The sequence below is a fragment of the Cucurbita pepo genome, chromosome 20 (assembly GCF_057944985.1).
Source record: "Cucurbita pepo subsp. pepo isolate OVF chromosome 20, ASM5794498v1, whole genome shotgun sequence".
Taxonomy (NCBI): Eukaryota; Viridiplantae; Streptophyta; class Magnoliopsida; order Cucurbitales; family Cucurbitaceae; genus Cucurbita; species Cucurbita pepo.
The window spans coordinates 7,149,206-7,158,801 of NC_141817.1; the positions used below are offsets into that span (position 1 = coordinate 7,149,206).

Below are 9,596 nucleotides of genomic sequence, written 5' to 3' on the forward strand. Positions count from 1 at the left end.
TCTTCTTTCTTCCAGTTGAGTAAATGAATTAGCTGCAGCGGCTTTACCTCCTTCAAAAAGGAATATAATAGAGGTTTCGGGGCAGGCAGGTTCATGAGCAAATCCTTCTTTACCTTCTTTACTGTGATAGAATAAAGAACTCTAACATCAGGGAATAAAACAAAGCTAGAAAGATAGGGGAAGGAGCTTTACCGAGTTCAAGAAGGTTCAGGTTCAGTAGCTGCTCAGGTCATATCGGGGCAGGAAATGAAATTGTGAAACCGAGTTGTAGAGGGGTGAAACAGCTCGACCGAGAGGGAGAGGGGAAGGAAATGGAATTGTGAAACCAAGGTTACGAGGTGAGAGGGCGAAGAAGCTCGATTGGAAAGGAGAGGGGCGAAGAAGCAAGACTGGAAAGGAAAGGAGAGGGGCGGTGTTCCGTACGTAAAGCCTAATCTGATGACCCAATCAGTCTTCCTCACCACTCTCATGGAGGTGCTTTCGACTCCCCGGTGCAAGCCTGAACCTTCGAAGACGGCGTCCCCAATGCCCGAGGCCGGGTTCTTGACGGTAGTAGTGCTATCAATGCCAGGTTCTATAGTCGAGCCGATCAATAATTCTACGGAAGGTCAGGTCAGGGGTGAATTGGGACCTCCGAGTGGTGAACCAGTCCTATGAGTGGGTTGAGAGGGCTATCTTAGGTTAGGCCGGAGCTCAAGAATTGGCAATCGGTAGTCAGAGACGGGCTATTGGAAGCCGGTGTTGATCCCTATAATGGTTTGACTTTGGATCATTCAGTGGGTACCAAGATTGGTGGTTCGACATTCGACAGTTCTGGTCGTAGACACAGTGTTGCTGATCTCTTCAGCTATGCGAAAGCTTTGAATATGAGAGTGCAGTCTATGCAAGCTATGCAAGTGTTGAAAGAATTCTTTTAGCCTCTTCTTCGCGGATCGAAGCAATCGGTAATTGGGGTTGTTTTTCGCGACCAAAGAAAGAGGGCCATGCAATGCAAAGGGAGAGGATCACCTCTGTGCTGGGGCTCTCGGAAGCCCACAGCTTCCGCTTCTGAGTGGCATTGGACCGAGGCCGTCCCTCTCATCGTGGGGAATTCCTCTGTCTCATCACTTGCCTTATGTCGGACAGTTCCTCTATGAGAACCCCCGAAATGGCATCTCAATTGTGCCCCCAATCCCATTGGAGCACTCTCTGATACAAGTCGTGGGCATAACCAATTCAGAGACAGGGGCTTACCTTGAAGCAACTTCCAATCTCATTCCTTTTGTCTCCCCGGCTCGCCACTCTATCTCACTGTGGCTACCCTGATGGAGAAGATTACTGGGCCACTCTCTGTTCACTCCGGTTGCCATCTACAGATGTCAGGGTTAACCCAATTGTACGGTTCAACTACTTTAGTAATCCGGGTGATGTATGTGGAGCGGTGTGTGAATGGCACCTGCAAGATCGGTGATGTACTGAGGAGCCGTTCCATGGAGGATTTCCAATTCAGGGAATGGTTTGTTTGGGGGCCGAGATTGAAGATATGTGGGGCCTGCATTGCCCGTTGATCAATCAAATGATCGGCTGATGGGAGAGTTTTGCCCGCAGTGAGTACTATATGGCACTACTATGGTGGATGCCTTGTGGATTGATGCTCGCAGGGTTATTGGGATTGTTGCTTTCCGAGTTGTTGATGGTTCGATATTCACTGTATCACCAGGGACCAATGCCCAGTCCCCTCTTTTGATGCTTGGACGGTCAGTGTCTTTCTTGTTATCTGAATGCTTCAGTCTTTTTGTTGGTTTGTTAGAGTTGACTACTTACCCTGTTGTGCCAAAAGGAACTATAAGCGGACTTTGCTGCGAATCTGCTAGCCATTTACCAGTATTTCCTCTTCTGCTTCTGTTTTTGGGTTTCTTCTTCTCCTTTCCCCTTGTGAACACAATCAAATCCGAACAAATAAGAAATTGGTGATTCTCTCCAACCAATTAAGAAAGAAGATTGAAAAGACCCTCTCGGGTTTCTCTTTCATTTGCCAGTTCCAAATCCGCATTGTCAGTCAACTGCTGCACCATTTTTCTTACAGGATGCCAAGTTAAAGAAGATAAGGCGAGTGAATAAGGTCTGAAACCCAATAAAACATTTATGCTCGTGGCCGGACCGGAAAAAGATGTGGGAGCAATGGCACTCGATCACAAACCCTCTCTTTCCCTTTCTGTAAATTACTTGGTATTTTTGTCTTCTTCGCCCTTCCCTGTCCAGCTCAAGCTGATTAAAAAAATGGATTTGTTTCGGAAAGCGTTCCGCCCCTCAGTCTTGGACATTTTGGCGGGACTTTCCCTGCCCTACATTCCAGTCACGAATCCAAAACTTCTCACTCCCACCGGCCGGCTCTTCCCTTTGGCTACTCTAAAAAAGGTACTGACGCTTCACACCCCATCTCGACGAAAATCAGGAAACTTATTGCAACTACATCAAAAATCGAGAAAAAAAGACGTGAACGGCCCCTTTCTTGGAACTAATTCATAGGGATAGGGGGCAACGTGTGATATATCAAAATATAGAAGAAGAAAAGATATGTAGCATCCACTTGGTGCTCATAATATCTTTCTTGATGTTTTTTGTATAAGGGATTCTTTCTCGGAAGGGAGCTAGGCAGATTTAGATCGATCGAATCTACTGACTAATTGGTTTAGCTTATCGATGTCCTTGGGTCCAATGAGGATAAAGAGGATGGATGGCCCGGCTTCTTTAGCATTTTATAGGAGTGGATAACAGCGGGAAAAAGGATGAAGTATTAGCGTTAGCGTGAGAGAGCAGAAAATGACACTAAACAAAATAGAAAGAGAAAGGCATAGTGTAGTTAAGGGGGACTCATCACGAGTATTTATTATTATACTCAACGCAAGCATCACTAAGGTCATAATATCTTTCTCCGGCAAAAGTCGAATAACAGAAGTATGAAAAAGAAAGGGGGACCCATGTGAAGCAGACCAGCAACCAGATATTACCAATGGCAAGAACGGTCCGCACCAGTATGGGGGCAGGGTATTTAGGCTCCTCCCTCTCGTACGCCACCGGTTAGGTAAGAAACAAACTCAAAAAAAGGGGCACTTAGACGCCCTAGGTCCATTAAAACCTTTTCTCCCTTATTATCAATCAAAGAGAAGGCAGCCGATGCGACTTGATGTCTCAGACCATTACATTAAGCATACAAAAATGCAATGTAACAAGGGGCCAAGCGTACCTACCGTGAAGGAACAGGATGAGACAGAAGTACTTCCCGCGCATACTAGTATTAGATAAAACGGTTCCAACTCCATGTATTTCTTCGGTTAAAAAGGTAGACAGAGTCAACCTCCATACACCTCTGGTCATTCCCGGCCTTTCTATTAGAGTGAGAATGAGGGAGATACTGAAGATTTACAGTCAACCAACTAGGGGAGGATGGGCCTCAGGGGGGATAAAACCATTCAACACTGACTCTTTTACGGGGAATGTAAAAAAAGTTCCACTCCCAAACCTACCATCTCAAGTTCAGAGTAAACCATCTCCACAGCAAGACTCCTTCCACTCCAATTGATAAGATAAGGAATCAATACAAGGGGAATAAGATTCGGATTACCTTGTTGATCGAATATCTCAAGGCAAGAACACTTGTTTGAGATTCGAATCACTCCACAAGCAAGATCGATCATGTCTAGCTTAAATGATTCTTGTTGATCAAATATCTCAAGACAAGAACACTTGATTGAGATTCGAATCACTCCACAAGCAAGATTGATCATGTCGAGCTTGAATGATTCTACATGCAACCTAAACTACATAGAATTGCAAAGAAACTTAGTCATTGGCTAAAGAAAAGCACAAATGCTTCTTTCTATATTTTCCAAGTCTTCTTACAAATACAACATACATGGCTTTATATAGCCTCAAAATGAAACTACTAAAGGCATTCGTAAGAGTTGTAACATTCATACTTAATGGCCATAATGAGCCATTATGTAAATGTAACCTAAAAAATCTTAAAATACAATAACTCTAAATTACTCTAAATTGTAACCCACCCAAAATTTACAACAATCAAACTTCATTCTTCTTCAATGTAGCATATGAGTTGAAACATCTTTTGATAATTTTGACAACCTTTTCTTCACATCTTCATTGAAGTATATTGTATGATTGATGTCTCTTGGTTCATATCATTCTCCACTTCTTCAAGAGGATTCGTCCTCGAATCTATTTGTGTAACTTTGCTGCAAAAAATAAGTTATGGAAATACGAAGGACCTCACAACACTCTCTCACGAGTATACGCTCAAGGAATTTTAGGCCACACTTTTTACACTCGTTTACACAAATGAAGCTCTCATTCTCACCTATCAAAATTTTAAATAGAGCAAAGATTGAATTTTGAACTTTGGGTCGATTAAAAATTAAAAGGATAAAAATAAATAAAAATCAAATTGAGAAGAAATGCAAAGGAAACATATATCCGATCTTGAGCCTGAAGCTCTGATACCAAATGATATGATAAGGAATCAATACAAGGGAAATAAGATTCGGATTACCTTGTTGATCGAATATCTCAAGGCAAGAACACTTGATTGAGATTCGAATCACTCCACAAGTAAGATCGATCATGTCTAGCTTGAATGGCTCTTGTTGATCAAATATCTCAAACACTTGTTTGAGATTCGAATCACTCCACAAGCAAGATTGATCATGTCGAGCTTGAATGATTCTACATGCAATCTAAACTACATAGAATTGCAAAGAAACTTAGCCATTGGCTAAAGAAAAGCACAAATGCTTCTTTTAATATATTTTCCAAGTCTGCTTACAAATACAACATACATGGCTTTATATAGCCTCAAAAATGAAACTACTAAAGGTATTCCAAGAGTTGTAACATTCCTACTTTATGGCCATAATTAGCCATGATGTAAATGTAACCGAAAATAAATAAAAAGTCTTAAAATACAATAACTCTAAATTACTCTAAATTGTAACCCACCCAAAATTTACAACAATCAAACTTCATTCTTCTTCAATGTAGCATGAATTGAAACATCTTTTTGATAATTTTGACAACCTTTTCTTCACATCTTCATTGAAGTATATTGTATGATTGATGTCTCTTGGTTCATATCATTCTCCATTTCTTCAAGAGGATTCGTCCTCGAATCTATTTGTAACTTTGCTGCAAAAAATAAGTTATGGAAATACGACGGACCTCACAACACTCTCTCTAGAGTATATGCTCAAGGAATTTTAGGCCACTCTATTTGCACTCATTTACACAAATGAAGCTCTCATTCTCACCTCTCAAATTTTCTTAGTAGAGCCCAGATTGGATTTTTTATTTTATTTTGGATCGATTAAAAACTAAAAAGATAAAAAAACAAATTGAAAAGAAACGCAAAGGAAACATATATCCGATCTTGAGCCTGAAGCTCTGATACCAAATGATAAGATAAGGAATCAACTACAAGAGGAATAAGATTCAGATTACCTTGTTGATCGAATATCTCAAGGCAAGAACACTTGATTGAGATTCGAATCACTCCACAAGCAAGATCGATCATGTCTAGCTTGAATGACTCTTGTTGATCAAATATCTCAAACACTTGTTTGAGATTCGAATCACTCCACAAGCAAGATTGATCATGTCGAGCTTGAATGATTCTACATGCAACCTAAACTACATAGAATTGCAAAGAAACTTAGCCATTGGCTAAAGAAAGCACAAATGCTTCTTTTAATATATTTTTTTCCAAGTCTGCTTACAAATACAACATACATGGCTTTATATAGCCTCAAAAATGAAACTACTAAAGGTATTCCAAGAGTTGTAACATTCCTACTTTATGGCCATAATTAGCCATTATGTAAATGTAACCAAAAATAAATAAAAATCTTAAAATACAATAACTCTGAATTACTCTAAATTGTAACCCACCCAAAATTTACAACAATCAAACTTCATTCTTCTTCAATGTAGCATGAGTTGAAACATCTTTTGATAATTTAACAACCTTTTCTTCACATCTTCATTGAAGTATATTGTATGATTGATGTCTCTTGGTTCATATCACCAATTAGGCCAAAAAAATAGACAGAGGATAGAATAGAATTTGATAAGAAAAGGTCCTTACAGGAGAAGGAATAAGGAGTTTCGTCTTGACTGACTGTTCTGTCGAATGAATCGATAGTCTTTATAGGAGAGTAAGTAAATGAACTCGAACTGAATGAAGGGAATATCGGTGAAGGAGCGAAGGCAGCTCGACCGATAGGGAGAGGAGCGAAGGCTGTGAGACCGAGTTTACGAGGCGAACGAGCTCTGGCAGTGAGACCAAGAGGGAGAGGAGCGAAGCTGCTTTACCTTAAGGGGAGGGGAAGGAGCTTGAGCTGATCTTTCTTCTTCTTTTCTTACTGTTCAAGATTAAAAGAAAATTGAATGAAAACCGAGTTATAAAATGAAAACCGAATCATGGTTAGCTCAAGATTAAAACCGAGTTACCTAGGTTATCGAATGAAAAGAAAATCAGTCTCAACAGTAAACGACATTATAAAGTGAGAGTGGTTTTCTTCATGGTCCGATCTTATGCAATACTCATTGCATAGGATGCCCCCACTCACATGTCTCTACATGTACAATTTAGTGATCACATTGTTTATATCATATACAAAAGTGGGCCGCATCCATAGTGTCCCCAGAATAAGGTACTCAGCCTTATCCTTATACTATAGATCATTTTGACTATATACTTGAACTTGATTCACTCTTATGTCTCTACATATAGTTCAAGTAATCATACTATAGCCAGAGTGTTCTTAGTTTATTGGATTTAGATTAATGATCGTAAAGTCACTTTATTCAATAACAATCTTTACTGAATAAATAACAATAATAACTTTATTGAAAATAGAAAATGTTTTTGTTTACAAACTATGAGTTTTAGGACATAAAACCCAACAATTGAGCCGGCCTGCAAACCAAACACTTGCGGCCCAGCCCAGTAAGCCGAGGCCCAACGATTAGTCTTGGCTCAGTAACCTTCCACAGCCCGCGACCCGAACCACGACCTGAACCGGACTGCGACCCGCGCTTCGACCCGACACTACCGCTCGACGTGGCTCTATCTGCTGCCGCCAAGTGTCACACAGCGGTGCAGGCAATCCCTCGGCTCGGCTTGGCACAAACGGCTCGGGCTCCCTCCGGTGATGCTCCGACGGCTCCAGCGGCTGTTCGGCTTGGCTCACCTGTTTTCAGCCCGGTTTTCACTGTTTCGACCCTCCCGGATCTGTTTTCGGCCCCGATTAAGGTATCCAAGGCCATTTTAGAGCCGTATTTCACATTTATTAAATTATAGGTAAATTAATTGTGAAATACTAACGGAAAGTGGTGAACGGTGTGATAGGAAACAAACCCCAGCGATGTAGGAAGCAGCTCTCACGGAACGGGAGCTTACGTTTAACTATTTAGGGAGTACTTCGGCCAAGGCCAACCAAGTAAGTGGCCTTACTATAGGATAGGCTAAATAATTGTATGAGTTATGATGATGTGTGGATTATGATGCTTGATGATATGTGCAGTATATACATATTTTGTTGAGTGACGCTTGATATGTTTGACGCACGTTGTGACATTATGATGAGCATGATGATTGCATGATCTTTACCTTAATATGATGATGTTTTCCATATTGAGCATGCTAGATGATGATGAGTGCCATATTGCATCATGTCGTTAGATCGACGTAGGACACAACCCTAAGAGCATGAAAATGATATTAATATAAATATCCACGAGTATGCGTTACCTAGAGTAACAAAGAGATGAGACTAGAGGGTTGTGTCAGAAGAGACATTACGATGGATTTAGAGGAACCTCATGCATTTTGTATGTTCATAAGCATAGGGCTACTTCCCCTAGAGATGATGAGTGCGGACGCGCACCTTATGATGAGCGCGAATGCGCACAGGTGCGAAAGCACACAGATGAGGGTGTTCATGAGCCGCATGACACTATGGGTTCCGCTAACCTCCGGACGTCGCTACAGATTAGCTTGACCAGAGGGTCCAGGGGGTGTGCGAGCGCCCTGGGGACTCACACTCGCACGTGTGAGTCGTGTGTAGGGAAGTACTACACATCCAATTTGTCCGAGACTGGAGGCCACTCCTAAGATGATTAGAGATAGGTTCCTATTCATGATTGCATGTGTTTGCATTAGCATGGCCCCTATAGTGGGGTCACTTACTGAGTATTTCTTCGAAATACTCAGGCCGTGTGCCACATTGTTTTTCAGGTGAAGGCAAAGCTCCCATGTACGGTTGACGGTGGCATCGTGATCAGAGACTGTGGCGCGTGCATAGGATAGTTGCATATTTAATTTCTAGTCTTGGTTAGGATAGGGCGTTTGCATTTCATTCATTTATATTAATTAATTTGTAATCGTTTTATTTTATCTTTTTGAACTCCAGCACGATGTTTGAAACACGTAAGTCTGGCAGTGTTTTCCAATGTTTAAATGTATTCTGAAGTTTTAAATTTTTCCGAATAAAGATGAGCATTCTTAGATTTTTATTCTGCATGAGAGATGAGCATGAGACGTTAGTGGCGACTCTAGATATGTGGAAATTTAGGGTTGTTACAGAAGACATGTATCATTATGCTCTCAAAATTGAAGACCAATTGAAGGAAGAAAAAGAGCATTCAAAAAGGTACACATCACGAACTAACACCTTTTCAAATTCTAAAACTTGGAACAAGGATAGTTTTGTCAATAGAAATGAATCAATGTCACCCAAAGAAAAGTTTGTGGCTGCTAAAAGAGTGGAGGCTGAGAGTTCCATTGGTAAAAAGAATGAAGCTTCAAAGACGGTAAAGGAGAAGTCTAGTTCTATTCAATGTTGGAAGTGCAAAGGGTTTGGACACATGAGCAAAGAGTGTGTTAATAAAAAAGTTATGGTGATAAGGAATGGTATACTTGATTCAGATGATGAATGTGAGGATCATGATTCACAGCTTGTGGAAGAAATCGCAGCATATGATGATGAGTATGTTGAAGAAGGTAATTCCATATCTTTGATCACAAGAAGGGTACTCAATGTTCAAATCAAGGAAGAGAAATTTGAAGAGCAAAGGGAAAACTTGTTCCACACAAGATGTTTGGTCAAAGGAAACCCATGCAGCTTGGTGATTGATAGTGGAAGTTGCACAAATGTGGTAAGCAGCTTCCTTGTAAAAAGACTTCAACTGTCTGTCCATCCCCATCCAAAACCATACAAACTTCATTGGTTAACAAACAAAGAAGAAATTAAGGTAAACTCCCAAGCTCTTATTTCTTTTACTCTTGGAAGATATAAAGATGAAGTTCTTTGTGATGTCGTACCAATGCATGCGGGGGACATCTTATTCGGCCGACCTTGGCAATATGATAGAAAGGTAACATTTGATGGTTTGATGAACAAGTATACTTTTACTTTGTGTGGGAAGAAATTTACTCTACTTCCATTGTCTCCATATGAAGTACATTGTGACCAATTGAAATTAGAGAAGAAAAGAAAAGAATATGAAGAACAACAGTGGAGAGAAGAAACTAAGGTAAAAGA

At 40.7% G+C, this 9,596-nt stretch overlaps 1 pseudogene; it reads left to right on the forward strand.

Annotated features, from left to right (window-relative positions):
- Positions 1 to 438: 438 nt before the first annotated feature.
- On the forward strand, positions 439 to 1,953 carry LOC147786463 ((R)-mandelonitrile lyase-like pseudogene; annotated as a pseudogene).
- Positions 1,954 to 9,596: the final 7,643 nt, after the last annotated feature.